Genomic DNA, 15,680 nt, shown 5'->3' on the forward strand with positions numbered 1-15,680 from the left:
TAGCTTCTGAGTGAGCGCCTTTAGCTTCGCACCACTGGACCACAGTAATGGGGTCCATTCTGACATCAGGGGGTGGGTTTGTCTGCAAAGTAACAGTATCCCGGACGAGCCCCCATGTGTAGCACTGACCCCAGAAGGAGCTGCTGTATTTTATTTGGGTCTGTACGCTGCTTTATTCCCCCTTTGAATTCTCTCAGTCCCCCTGACACAGCTGTGGTGTAATAGTCAAAACAAACCTCAAAGGCAGTCACAGTACACAATGTAATATACCTTTTTACCTTTACCTTTGGTCTCCACTTGCTTGATGATGCAAAGGAAAACAACACTCACACAGTTGTACTTAAATAAGAACTTTGTTTACTGTAATTGCTTTAAAGTAAGACACTACAATGGTTGTACTATCAGACCAACGTAGTCTGACAGTCAACTGACTTCACTTACAAAGATATTATACAGATGTAAAGTGTTTGAAATAACTTGTTGGTAATGTGCTAAAGAACATAGTGACAGAGTGAATTGATCTCACTATGAGCACTATCCTATCCTATGCGTGCTTTGTTATTATACACTAAATCAGAGACTAATTTGGTAAAGTATAGTACAATATTTAGGGAGCTCCCATTATCTGATATCACAGAAAACTTAATATGGCAATAAACACAAAGCCTTGTGTTTTGTTAGACAGTCCTTTTCTTCTTTCTTCTGCTACCAATGAACAAAGTGAATTTGTAATCCAGTGGTTAGTTACTCCTGATAAAAGCAAGCTGGATATTTAATCAAAGTTATGATATAACAGTATTGCAGCTATCTCTGATGCCAATGACACAGTACTAAATCCTCAATAGGATACAGGCCCACAGCCTAATTTTAGCTCAGTCTAATCCTCTTGACATTGCTTGTGGGACTATGGTTCCCAGTAACTCTGTATTGTGCAGATGAATGTGTAAAAGTGCATCAAGGAAGCTTTTGGGCAACAACCCTCTCACCCAACCAGGACAGTGTTGTCAGAAGATTGCGCTCTGATGTACAGGGTTCTGTCTCCGGCCAGCCGGCACTACTGCGCTGCTCCACTCCGCACAATGAGACGTTCCAGCACTCCCAGATGGCTCCGACAGGCTCCTCTGGCTCCTTCCCAGTCTTGATCCGTCATCAGCCCAGCTCACTGAGGTGTCACCGTATTGCTGCTTAGATCCCTCTTCCGTGGAGGTAGGCCGTGCTGCGCTGGAGACCTCACACAGATCCTCCCAGGCTGGCCACGCGTGTCCAAGAGACCCAAAATGCCCGCGCCGAGCCCTTTTATAATCTTCCCACAATGCAGTTCTGTTCTCCTGATGTTCATGGGAGTTAATGGGCATCATGGGTAGTTCAAGTTAATGTTCAATGCAAACAAACACTTCCAGGTTAACTTCTTAAATGTTGAAAAATAAAGAATCAGTCCTTTCATATTTTTGCCACTAGATGGCGCCAGATACTAAGATTTAACATACATTAAGTTATATACCAAATATGTGACCACTACATATATGCATACAGTACATTAAAAGATAAATAATTTATTACTTAATTTAAACTTGAAATTTTCAAGTAATAACCATTAAATTTTGATCTAATCTCAAGCTGGTATTGTGAATGATCAAAACAGTATTTCTATGGCTTTTTTTACCACATGGAATGGGTGAAATCTGCAATGTGCACAGGCAAATTCTGCTACTCTTCTAACCCAACGTTGTAAAATTACAACACAGACATAATAAGCTCAAAATCGAATATTATCAATGCATTCAACAGTACCTTGATATATGCATGATCTAGACATGTTATTAATCACAGAAAAAATATTTCAGACAGTTTACTTACTTTATTCTTCCATTATCAAGCCCAGTTGTGTGCTTCAAGGCAAGTTCACAGGTTGACTGACTTGCTCTAAAGAAACTTGGATTGCAAGTGAAACCTATCAGCATGATGTCAGCACACTGTCTGATGTGAGGATACGGACAAGCCACTACTCAGACCACTCCCTCTGTGCCAGCTCACATCTCTGTGAGCTCTCGCAAGGACCCGCGAGATCGCCGCTTACTCTACAGCTGCTTGACAGTGTTTACACGCTGTTCAGCGTGCACAGGAGACACGCGGACCCTGGAGGAAAATGTCCCCACACCTTCTAAGACCATAACCCAGCCAAAAACAGCTGTACTAAAGGACTTGGACGAGACTGATCCTGGACGCTCTGACAAGTGGTGAGACCTTTTCAATACTTACTTGGAGTTATCCAAACAACTTATTATTCTCACATTTGTCCTATAGGATCCATTAGCCAGTCCATAGCTGCTAGTGCTAACTGGGTAATCTATTTCTGTTACTGTAGGAGGAGGCACTTATGTTAACTTACTGTCAAAACCAAAGTGGACTATGCTACTAGGGGCATTACTTGATACATCAAGCGGAAGTTATTAACCATTTAGTTACTGGACGGATGTCCTGGAGGTCTGACTTTACATTTATTAGCAATCTGCTAGAATTACTAAATGGACTGCTTTGTTCCCCTCAAGCTTTTTCCCAATTTGTGTTTGCAATAGGACTTAACACAGAGAACCAGCTGCGCATGATAACAGAGCGGCCTGTATGTCTGTGTGGTGGCCACCTGTATCTTTAGACAACTGTCTAATTTTATATGAATGTGGTGGAGGTTGGTTTCTTTATTTAATTAATTATGTTATTGTGTGGAATTTTTTCAATAAAGTAAATTTATACTCGTGAATACCAACAGTTCCTCTCCGAAGAATTCTTTTGGGAAATCTCTTTTCTTCCCTCCCCCTTTTTTGTATGCCTAGTCCTATTCAGAGGAACACACCTAATTGGTCGATTATATTTAATCCCCTAGGTGACGGTACCTTATGACTACTATCGGGATTAAGTTAGAGACTAAGTTGAAATATCCTTGGATTTTAAAAAACTAGGAGATAAATAGTTGCCCAAAAATGTTGCCCTCTTTGCCACTATATTAACACCCCTGTCCAATATTTGGGCACAAATCTGATCGTTGTAAAGTATAGGCAAATACTTATTCACGATTCGTTAGATTTGCGTGAATTCCAAACTATAAGTAATTGCCAATGAGGGAGCTTTGTTATAATGCTTATTTTTGGCTCTACACCTGCTCTGTCTAGATAACAAATCCTTTCTATCTTTGTTTGTCCACACAACTGCCACTCACTGTATATTTTCTCTTTTTCGGACGATTCTCAGTAAACCCTAGAGATGGTTGAGTGTGAAAATCACAGTAGACCAGCAGTTTTTGAAATACTCAGACGAGCCCATCTGGCACCAACAACCATGCCATGTTCAAAGTCACTTAAATCCCCTTTCTTCCCCATTCTCCGGTTTGAACATCAGCAAGTCGTCTTCATCATGTCTAGATGCCTAAATGCATTGAGATGCTGCCATGTAATTGGCTGATTAGTAATTTGTGTTACCAAGCAATTGAACAGGTGTACCCAACAAAGTGGCCGGTGAGTGTATATCATCAGAGCATACAGATTTATCCACCTACTCCCTCCTATGCCACGTACACATGATCGGAAATACTGTCAGCAAAACTCTGATGAGAGCTTTTTGTCAGAAAGTGCGACCGTGTGTATGCTCCATCGGTCTTTTGCTGGCGGAATTCCAGCCAACCAAAGATTGCGAGCATGCTCTCTATTTTTGGTCAGGGAAAGTTCCTATCCGAAAATGCGATCGTCTGTATGCAATTTGGACGCGCAAAAAATCACGCATGCTCAGAATCAAGTACGAGATGGAAGCGCTCGTTCTGGTAAAATGAGCGTTCATAATGGAGATAGCATATTTGTCACGCTGTCAATTTTTGGATCTTTTAATGCAGCGCATTCTTTTGTTCTTTATGCTAGAAGAATTAATTTGTTTTGCTGCTGATATTCACACAAACGTATTTCTTTATTATTTCTCGTGATCTCTTGAATAATCTTTTTGTTTTTAAAGCCAGATCTCCATAATAATGTTAAGAATTATTTTTTTATAGTCAATTTTTTAATCAAGATCTCCTGTTTTTTGATTATTTTTAAATTATTTTCTGGTGATCTCCATATTTTTTGTGTGTGTGTGTGTGTGTCAAGTTTCCACAACAACATTATTATCTTGTATTTTTAAAGCTTAAGGAGGTTGGTTGTTGTCCCTTGTTAATTTGACATTGTATTTTTGAAATGTACCTGCCTACTCACAAACAAACTGTCCCTTTTGAAGAAAAACACATAGGCAAGTATTTTCATATAAAAAAATCTACATAACAAAATAAAGAGGAAGGCAACGCTGGAGAAACTGCTTGAATTTGCAAAGCCTTTGTACCCCAGGGCACACATCAACTCTTTGTAACTAAAAATTGGTAGCCTGAGAAGTCCATGTAATAGGGAGCACAATCTGGTCCAGGACTCCCAGAGATCATGAACAGTAGCAGATGACATATATGTCCCCAGGCTGTGGTACTACAAAAGTCTGCGTCTTCTGTCAGACCAGACTGAACCCAGGCCATCACTTTCTTGTCTTCCCTGCAGCCTTCCCTCCATGCTTCCCTGCAGCCTTCCCTGCAGCCTTCCTTGGAGGCTGTGGCTCTGGAGGTGGACTTGTGGCAGAAGGAGGAGGATGGGCGAGCGCACATAAGTGAATGTTCTCACTAATTTTGCCCCTCAACCCCTTCCAAAGGGACTGAAAAATAAGATTCTCACACATGAAGCGTTGGCCCTCCTCCATTTGCTGCAATTTTGCAGATACATAGCAGCCATAGGCCTCTTCAGCATTGGGGGGGGTTTCAGGGCCGCATTAGGTGAGGATACTGGGCCTGGCCACCTCCTGGCTGACACTAACCCCCGCCTCCTCCTGGCTGACACTTACCCTGCCTCCACCTGGCTGCCACATTCCAGAGCCTCGTCCTGGCGAGGTCTTCCTGTGTATGAAAAAGGGACATAGTTGTAGTTTTTGGTTCATCAATCACACACAATTTTCAGCTCATGACTGTTACAAATTGAATGTTAATAAATAGAAAAGACTATCATTCTGAGCTCAGCATTTTTCATTCTTGTCCCAATCATTTTTGGCCACTACTGTCTATTGATATGTAAAACACTTTTTGTTAAATCATTCATTTGTTATCAATAATAACATCTAGTTAACACCAATAATTTTCAGGCAATAGATATGTTCAAAAATACTATACCTGGCTCCAGCTGGGCTCCTCAACTTCTAGGATGGAAGGGCCAGGTTGGTCCTTTTGAAGCCTCAGCTGAGGTTGAGGGAAGGGTGGATGGAAGTGTAGAAAGTGATTCCCTGGCTTTAATCTGGTCTTCCAGAAACCGCATCCTGTTGTAGTACCACAGACTGGGTACATACCATCCTTTGCTTCTGCTCCTGATCTCATGGAAGCCTGGACCCCATTAAGCTCCTTCCTATACGTGCTTCTCAAGCTACCAATTTTCTTATTCACAAACTCGATGTCTGCATCGGGGACCTGCGTCTTCACAAATTGCAGCAGTTTCTCCAGCAATGCCTTCCGGACTGTTTTATAAGGGGTTTTTAACCTCCCACAAATTTCTCATATCCCTGTATCTGTCTATGAACTGGCCCATGAATTCAGGGTCTTTGAATTGTTTCATATTTGCTGCAAGACAAAACACAAGACAAAAACACTAATATCAGGCTAAACTCTCCTAATCTTATCCCAATATAGGCCTCAATCTCAAATCAGTATAGGCCACTGATGTCCCAAGTTAAAATGTTACCTTTGTTATAACGTTCGGCGCTTCCTCCACTCACAGATCGTACGTATGACACATGCATGTTAGCTTTATATACACTGCGCATGCCTGAAACTCCACCCGCGTCGCCCGCCCCTGACGTTCTTTCTTGAAAATTCCCAGCCCCTTCTCTTTCATTGTAGTGGGAGAGGAACATGGCGGAGACACAGCAGGTACATGATAATAGCAGTAACAAGGAGGAGAAAGCCCGGAGCCCGAAACGACCCGATCCCGAGGGAGCTTTAAGGCCTCAAATATGGCCTTTGTAGAGATGGTGGACATGGTGGACATCTTGAAGAGGGCCGACTATGACGGGAAGTATGGACCGTACCTAACCCCAAATGTGAGAAAGGCCAAGATCATGACTAAAGTTGTGAAGAGTCTGCACAGGAATTTTGGGAAATGACGATCCAAGGAGCAATTGATGAAACGCTGGTCAGAGCTGAAATTGAGGGAGCAGGATCAGTACAGAAGGATCAAGAACATGCTTCTAAAAAGTAAGAAGAAGAGAAAAAAGAGCGCACCAGCCTAGTGCATTATCCTTGACAGATTTATTTAATTAAAAACAAGATAAAAACTACTCACAAAGGTCGAAGAAAAAATCGCATAGCAATGGCACAGAGGCAATTATTCCAGTGGTAGCAGTTTTCCAGGTCCCAGGAAGGAGGCATACGGACTACTGCTGGCTAACGCGTTTCGAAGGTGACCCTTCTTCATCAGAGGTAAGGCTCTGATGAAGAAGGGTCACCTTCGAAACGCGTTAGCCAGCAGTAGTCCGTATGCCTCCTTCCTGGGACCTGGAAAACTGCTACCACTGGAATAATTGCCTCTGTGCCATTGCTATGCGATTTTTTCTTCGACCTTTGTGAGTAGTTTTTATCTTGTTTTTAATTAAATAAATCTGTCAAGGATAATGCACTAGGCTGGTGCGCTCTTTTTTCTCTTCTTCTTATTTAATACTAGGACAATCCCATCCTTTGAGAACAGCAAGGCCGAAATCCATAGTCCTTCTTGAACCCTTGGGACTTTCTAGCCAACACACCTGTGCGCAAGAGTACTTTTTGCTTCTTCTAAAAAGTAAGTAGTTGTCTTGTGTTCCGATTATTATTATTATTTGCATGCTGCTCCATGTGCTTTTCTTTACTGTTGTACAGTTTAAAATGGCTACTTTCATGTTCATGGGCACAGTAATCGATCGTAGGAAACATCATTCGTTTGCCAACTAAATATGATGTTTTGGGCATATACAGGGTTAACTGCATTTGGTCATGCTTATTTGTATTAAGAGATGTTTAGGACATTGTTGTCTAGATGTGTTTGAAACTAGAAATAATTGCAAACTTGATTCAGTGTAATGTAAGGAGAGGACACTCAGCTCTGTTTACACATCTGGACTCAGCAACACTAGTGTGGGACACAAGAACAAACTTTTTAGGGTGGATACTTGGGGTGTCTCCATGTGTGAAACTTGTCCAAAAAAGGTAAGTATTCCAGCTTTGGTAAGTGAAAAAATCATGTCTTCAGCTTGGAACTCTGCCAAAACAGACAATTGTACCCCACTTCCAAGCAATGTTTCATATTCCTATTTCTGGCCTCAAATATCTGTGTGATAAGTATACCTTTTGTTTCATTCTCATAGGGCAGAAAAGACTCCGGACGTCTGAGGACACCAGGAAACCCCCACCTCCTGAAGAAGGGGAACAGAGGACACCACAACCTGAGGATGTGGAGGACGGAGAGGTAGTTGAAATTGTCACAACAGGCGAGTGTCTGACACCACAGATTCAGGTAATAGATGTATGCCTGCATATTTATAATACATGGTGTGCATTTTTTCTTTTAGGTGATGTGCATGTTGTGGAAGAACAATCTACTCATTTCACGACTGACAGTACACAAAGGCTAATCCAGGACATAATGTTTTGTAGTCAGGATTTAGACCTCATCAAGCAAAAAACAAATAACATAGAACAAAAACTGAAGAACATGATTGATGTACTAGGAAGAATCTAAAGAACAAAATGACACCATTTTCTTGTTTTGGGGTGAAATTTTTTTCTATTCTTTTACGCATTTTAAAAGCCAAATTTTGAAGATGCACACAGTGTGTCAACATGTGCTATCTGCCATCAGGGGATATCAATGTACACGTTTTGTGGGTGCAACCCCTTCCTCGTAACTCAAGTAGGTGAGAGGAAGTGGTTGCACCCCCAAAACACGTTCATTGATCCCCCATGATGGAAGATAGCACATGTTGACATTAGGCATGGGATCAGGAGGGAAATCCCCAGTTTGACTCCCAATTTGTGTGCATCTTCAAAATTTGGCTTTTACAGGGGGACATCACCCCATCTGATGAAGGCAATATCAACACATTTTTGACACTATAATATCTGATATTGCCTTCAGTTTTTCAATGTTGAACTTTGTAAGTTCCTGAGTTGTGTATGTTATGTTTTGAAACATGCCTGTTTATGTACCCAAAAAATATTTTCAAGGTAAAACTTAAAAAAAAATATTAAAAAAAAAAAATTACAACGCACATGTGAATGTGCACAGAGCAAAAGGTTTTATACTCAATGTGTGGCTTCTTTTTTCAATGCTCAATACCAGTTTTTGTTGGTGTTTACAGTGACAATGGGTGTTATTTAATAATGGAAAAACCACTTGGCACTATAAGTGCACTAGGAGAACCTAGGAGACAGCTCAAAGAAAAACAAGCAGTAAATCAAAATCAAGATTTGATCAGATCAAATTTTTCTCTAATATCTAAAATAATTACAAATTTGCTGGCATAGCAATGGCCCCCCAACCCGTAAAATAATCAACATATTTTTGATGCACTTCACGGATGCTTTGGGGAGCAAGCCAGGACGGCCAGTTTCCAGGGCCGTCAGTGGATTTTCTGGAAGTCCGGCCTCAGGCCCAACTGAGGCAACATAATTCAGAGCATTTCTCTTCAAAAAGTTGTGAAGTATGCAGCATGCTAGAACTATGTGGTTAAGTTTGTACTCCGCCATATTAATAGCCATAAGAAATAGTCTCCACGACTCTTCTGGCTCTGGCCAGCCGGTAATTAAAAACCCTCTTCTCCGGTATGAGGGTCCTCTGGGGGAATGGCCTCATCAGGTGATCACCCAGACCAAATGCTTCATCAGCGATAAAAACAAATGGGAGTCCTTCCACGTTCTCTTCCGCAGGTGGCAATCCGAAGCCACCACTCTGGAGACGTCGGTAGAACTCGGTCTGGGCAAAGACTCCACCATCCGACATCCAGCCATTCTTCCCCACGTCCACATAGAGAAACTCGTATGTCGCCAACACCACCGCCATCAACACAATACTATGAGACCCCTTATGGTTAAAATAGTATGACCCCGAGTGGGGTGGTGGGACGATGTGGACGTGCTTCCCATCGTATGCCACCCCGCATTTGAGAAAGTCCCAACGATGAGCAAATTGGGAAGCCACAGTCTGCCATTCCTGTGGCATTGAAGGAAACTGTGGAGTCAAAAAAGAAAAAAAAAAAGATTAGTACTTTTGCACATAACATTGCAAGCAGATTAGACACAAACATTCTTGGCCAACATCAGCATAACATTTATTTTAAGGAGTATTTAAAGACAAAAATATAAGGTCCACTTATCAGATTCCTCACCCCCTCTGATGGCCCATTGGAAACATTTTAGGGGGGGGTTATAAATGAGTTTTGGACCCCAAAAAAGCCTCTAGCACTCTGCCTGAATTTAAGGACAACAATAACATTTGGACACAAATGGGTGTGTTAGAGGGTTTTTAGGGTAAAGCACTACAATGGAGCTGACAAAATACATTATTAAGTGACTAGGCTAGGTGTATATGGGCCCAGGATAGCAAGCTGGGAAGGTTAGTGAAGGCAAATATGCATGAAGGACAAAAAAGGAGCATTAAAAGCTTACAGCATGCATGAGGACAAAGGGGACATTCACAGCATATTACAATCATGGTAATTAGGGAATGATGAAAGAAATACAATCCATTTGCATACAATAAATACATGTAATGTGATGTTAAAGGAGAAAACTTACCCTAATATAGTCCTTCTGCAGGACCTGAATGATGGCAGAACAGGTCTCTGGGATAATGATCCCCAGAGCCTGCGGGGGAGATGCCTGTAGAGAACTTGAGGTCCTGTAGACTTCTCCCCATCGCCAAGTACCACAATTTGGTGACTAGCCTCTGCTCCAGAGTGATGGCTTGCTGCATGCAGGTGTCCTGCTCCGTAATATAAGGGGACAGCAAAGCCAGCAGACGGTGAAAAAGGGGGTCCCTCATCCAGAGAAAATTCCTGAAATCATCAGGGTAATTCTCCTGGATCTCACGCAGCAAAGGCATATGAGAGAATTGATCACGCTGGAGCAACCAATTCTTGGTCCATGAACTCCTCCCCACCCTGTTCATGGACTGGGCTTGGCTCAAAGCAAGAACCCCAACACTAAGCCCCCGCACAGCACAAACTCTACGTCGAGCATGTACCTGCAACATGGCTTCAAAATGGTCAGCTGGTCAGAATGAACTAACAGAACGCACTGAAGAACAGAAAGGCCTGTGAAGAGCGAGCTGAAAATCAGAAACGAGCGGACAAGAATGCACTGAAAAACAGACACGAACTGACTACACACACTGAAAACCAGATACAAACCCACAAACTGAAGAGCAGTAACAGACTGAAAAGCACTAAAGCTGAAAAGCACGAATCGTCTCTAAACCAAATTTCCACTAACATGAGATTAGCAGAAGGAGCCCAAAGGGTGGCGCATTGGCTATTGAACTTCCGTTTTCTAGTCCTGTCGTACGTGTTGTACATCACCTTGTTCTTGACGGTTGGAATTTGGTGTGACCGTGTGTATGCAAGGCAAGATTGAGCGGAATTCCGTCGGAAAAACCATCCAAGTTTTTTTGGACGGAAATTCCGAGCATGTGTACACGGCATTAGGGGAAACTGTAAATATCAGCATAAAATTTCAACTCAAATAATCAGCAGTTACTTGAAATGTGATTGTCAGTGTTGTCAACTGGCATCCACGGAGCTAGCAATCTGTGATTTAAAGATAATAATGAAGAACATTTTATGAATTAAACCTTTGAAAAAATAGGAAAGTACTCTGTTTTAGAGAGGAGGTCGTAAGAACAGAAGCTTAAAGGACAATGCAGTTGTACCTGAACCATTTATTCTGGATTCCTATGTAGATACAGAATGGAACGTGTATGGAAAGAGCTCTCTCCCAGGTGTAATCACTGTTCAGCTGACTCAGGAATGCTTCTCTGACAATCTGATAAAATATGCATGTGACCTTATATAGGCTGTGGCCAACACCTGTCCTCGTAAGGATGCGGAAATATTAATGAACAAAGCAGAAAGGTTCAGTGCTGTATAAGCAAGAAGAGCCTGCATGTCAGCTAAGATTTAAAAAAAAAAAACATATTTTTATTGTCTGTGGCCTTTGCAAAGCTTTGTACTTTTGCTGGTACTTACAAGTAGCTGTGGGTTCTACAGGTTATACATATTTATAAAACATTACATGACTTCTTTCCCAGCTACATAAACTGCATGGATTATTTCATTCAGCATGTTGTGAAGAGCGTTAATTAAGTATAAGGGTGGACTGGAAACCTTTGGCCTAAGGAGGCAAACACAACCAACTAGCCCAGCCTTTCTTAACCTTTTGAATACAGAGGAACCCTTGAAATAACTTTCCGGTCACAGGGGACCCCTGCTAAAAATGTATATACCCATAATGCATAATACAATACAATACAATACATTAGTGTGATGGTCAGTGGGAAGAATACTCCTTACACTTGTGGTCATTAAGAATTACCCCCTTACAGAAAGTTAAACAGATCAGTGGTGTCAGTGGGAACTTATCTGAGAGGCAGAAATTGCTCATTGTTCAAGGAACCCCTAGCAAAGAAAATGGTGGTGTGTACTAGGCTTTTGCTATGGTGCAGCATTGACTGGTGGGCATGGAGAAAGCTGTGGGCTCCTAAAGAGGTTTTATTTTGACACACCCTTTCATACCTTCTAATAATAGGCTCCTTTGTGGGTCATGGAATTTGGCTGCTTGATCTCTGCAAAGAAGGTTGTTCCTGAAAGACTTCCCTCAACCTGAGGCTATGGTCTGAACATGGTTATATAACATACCTTACAATGTTCTGAAATGGAAAAGTTGGATGCATTTGGTAGCTAAGGATTGCATTTATTATAGAGGTGTATACATGTCAAAAAGGGCAACTGAGGAGAAACGAGTGACAGAAAGATTAGGTAACAAAAGAGGGACATTCCCTCCAAATGAAATATGGGTTGTGGCTCTTGAGTACATCCCACTGTTGATGGTAATAAGATGACAATTGAAATGCATCACTAAATCATTAAACATACGTGGAATTGTTGATAAAAAAAAATTGGATGACATACATAAATCAGAGCGGGTGGGGATCAATCAGACTCGTAACAGGCAGGAGGTCCAGACAGAAGGTAAACAAAGAGCAACAAGAAGAGGTTAGAACATAGTAGGAACCAGAATAGCCAACTGGATTGAGGAACACAAAAGTAAGAGCTTTGTTGCAGACAACTCCCACAATGCACAAGCAACCCCTGAGGTGGGGAGATGTCATTATATACCCACAAATGTTTATCAAACTAGGCACAGGTGAGAAGAGAGCTTAGAAATTGCATGGAAAAAAGTGGACTAGCAGGTAACAGGAAAAGGCAAGGGAGAGATGGTATCCACAGCACAGTGGAAGAGACTCTGGATATTTGGATTTAACCCCTTCCCGCCGAGGGTACGCAGATATGCGGCCTCGGCTTTCAGGGGTTATACCGGGATGATGCCCGCAGCTGCAGGCATCATCCGGGTACCGTTTTTTAGAGCAGGCGATCAGCTTTCCAGGGATAACAACCGATGCGGCTAAAAGCCGCTCAATTGTTATCCCAGAGGAGCGGGAGGGGACAACCCCCCTCCCTCTGCCTCCCGCCACTCTGACCGGGCCTCCCGTCCCACCGGGAGACCCAATCCGCAGTCCTTCACTTCCGGTGTGTCTAGGCACAGACTGGAACAAAGCCGTAAATGGCTTTGTTCCAGTCTCCCGAATGTAAACACGGAATCAACGTCACAACGTCACTTCCGGGTTACTCGGCTGCCAATTGCGCCGGATTTTAAAAAATATACAGTATTCAGAATAGCCGTTTTCGGCGATTTGAATACTTTGAAGTGCAAAGGAGGGATTGGAGGTCTTTTAGATAAAGAGTACCTGTCACCACCTATTACTGTCACAAGAGATGTTTACATTCCGTGTGACAGCAATAAAAGTGATCAATTTTTTTTTTTAAAACACAATTTAATAATATAATATCTGAGGTATCGCCGCGATCGTCAGAGCGAGATCAATAATTCTAGCACTAGACCTCCTCTGTAACTCTAACCTGGTACCCGTAAAAAATATTTAAAGCGTCGCCTATGGAGATTTTTAGGTATCGTAGTTTATCGCCATTCCACGAGTGCGTTCAATTATAAAGCGTAACATGTTTGGTATCTATTTACTCGGCGTAACATCATCTTTCACATTATACAAAAAAATTGGGCTAACTTTACTGTTTCGTTTTTTAAAAATTCATGAAAGTGTCCCTTTTCCCAAAAAGTTGCGTTTAAAACACCGCTGCACAAATACCGTGTGACATAAAATATTGCAACAGTCGCCATTTTATTCTCTAGATTCTCTGCTAAAAAAATATATATAATGTTTGGGGGTTCTAAGTAATTTTCTAGCAAAAAATACGGATTTTAACTTGTAAACACCAAATGTCAGAAATAGGCTTAGGCATGAAAGGGATAAGCTGTAAATAATCTGTCCGGTGCATCAGACTCAATGTTAGCACATTTTAATACTTGAAATATATTTATTTATTGAGACTCTATTACACTATCAAAAATTTTTTTAGTTTTGGATTTATACTCCACACAGATTGGAATGTTGTGGAGGAGGATTATTGTATAATAAGAAATGAATGGAAGATATTAAAGTTTGATAAGAGTATAATAGTATGTGGAAGTGAGAAGGAGTTTTAGCACTGGGCGGTGCATGGCACACATTTATGTATATACTGCATTTTGGTTTTTACTTTTGTATTGTTCATGTGTCTGGGGTTGTTTTGTTTCCAGCGGGTGTGGAATTTGTTGTTTTCTACTTGAAGAACGGCCTACTGTAATTTATGATCCCAGTGTACAAGAGTCTTTTAACTAAAAGAGGGATGATGTTTGGCAGCAGCCTAGCCCTGACCTGTGTAGTATCTATCAAGGTTTATCTTGGGTTATCACAAGATTTCCACAAAAAAGTGATAGTTATTTTTAGCTGAGTCCATTGAAATTTGAAAGTTACAGTAAGCTGGCTAAAATTGAGAACATTGTCCTTGCTTTAAAGCTTTGTAAATTGGGCCTCTTTTATGTTGATGCAGCTAGAAGTGAGCCAGAGTAATGGAATCCTCCTTTGGCTGCTGTAAAGTTGCATTTGTGACTTAATTTTGCATCTGTTTAGCCACAATAATGGGCACTTTCACCCCCTTCCTGCCCAGACCAATTTTCAGCTTTTAGCGCTGTCGCACTTTGAATGACAATCATGCTATCGTGCAACACTGTACCCTTATGCCATTTTTATAATTTTTGTTCACACAAATGGAGCTTTCTTTTGATGGTATTTAATCACTACTGTGTATTTTTATTCTTTGCAAAATAAACAAAAAAGACCAAAATGTTTTTTAAAAAGAGGGTTTTTCTTTCTGTTATAAAATTTGGAAATTAACAATCTTTACTATGGTATATATCAGGGATATGCCATTAGCAGACCTCCAGCTGTTGCAGAACTACAAGTCCCATGAGGCATAGCAAGACTCTCACAGCCACAAGCATGACACCCAGAGGCAGAGGCATGATGGGACTTGTAGTTTTGCAGCAGCTGGGGGTCCGCAAATTGCATATCCCTGGTATATATAATCTGAAAATTGATCATTTCTAATGTACTTAAACCCAAAAACACCAGGACAGTACAAGTATCCTCCAAATGTCCCCTTTTTTGAAAGTAGACATTCCAAGGTAAGGTAAGAGGCATTGCAAGTTTTTTGAAGCTGTAATTTTTTTGTCACAATTATTTGAAAAATAAGGACATTTTAAAAATGTTTTTTTCACAATTTTACATAGTCAGCAGTGCAGTACAGCATTGTCATTTAACTGATGTGGCAGTGATAAGGGGCACTGACTGGTGACAGTGTGTAAAAGTAATAATAATATTTTTTCTATTTTTAATTTTTTAATTAAAAAAATAGTAAAAAAAAAATTAACACACTGTGACCAGAGTAATACAGTGTTAATATAGTAACACTGTACTACTCTGGGAAAGTGATCAGATTTTTTTTTTTTTTTTACACATTATGAATGCTTATACCAGTGGATTTCACTGGTAAAAGCAACAATTTTTTACTGAATGAAACTGATTCATTCAGTGTGTATTGTGATTATCTGTGATTGACCTGTGATTGATTCCTCCCATTAATTTTATACAATTTCATTGCTAATTGTGATTGGTCACAGCTAATTATATGCTACAGATAGGCTGTGATTGGCCCTGTCTGTACGATGCGATTACTGTGGCCAATCATAGCTAGCAACACAATTGTATACAATGAATGGCATGAATCAAAGCCATTCATTGTTTATAAGTGTCATGTGAACTGCTGTGATTGGCCACAACGTTCACAGGCCAGACTGTCAGAAACCACGAATCAGACCGAGACAGAAGTACCAGCAACCAGATCGGGTAGTCAGCCAATGCCAATGTCAGAGAGCC

The sequence above is a fragment of the Aquarana catesbeiana genome, linkage group LG13 (genome assembly GCF_042186555.1).
Source record: "Aquarana catesbeiana isolate 2022-GZ linkage group LG13, ASM4218655v1, whole genome shotgun sequence".
Taxonomy (NCBI): domain Eukaryota; kingdom Metazoa; phylum Chordata; class Amphibia; order Anura; family Ranidae; genus Aquarana; species Aquarana catesbeiana.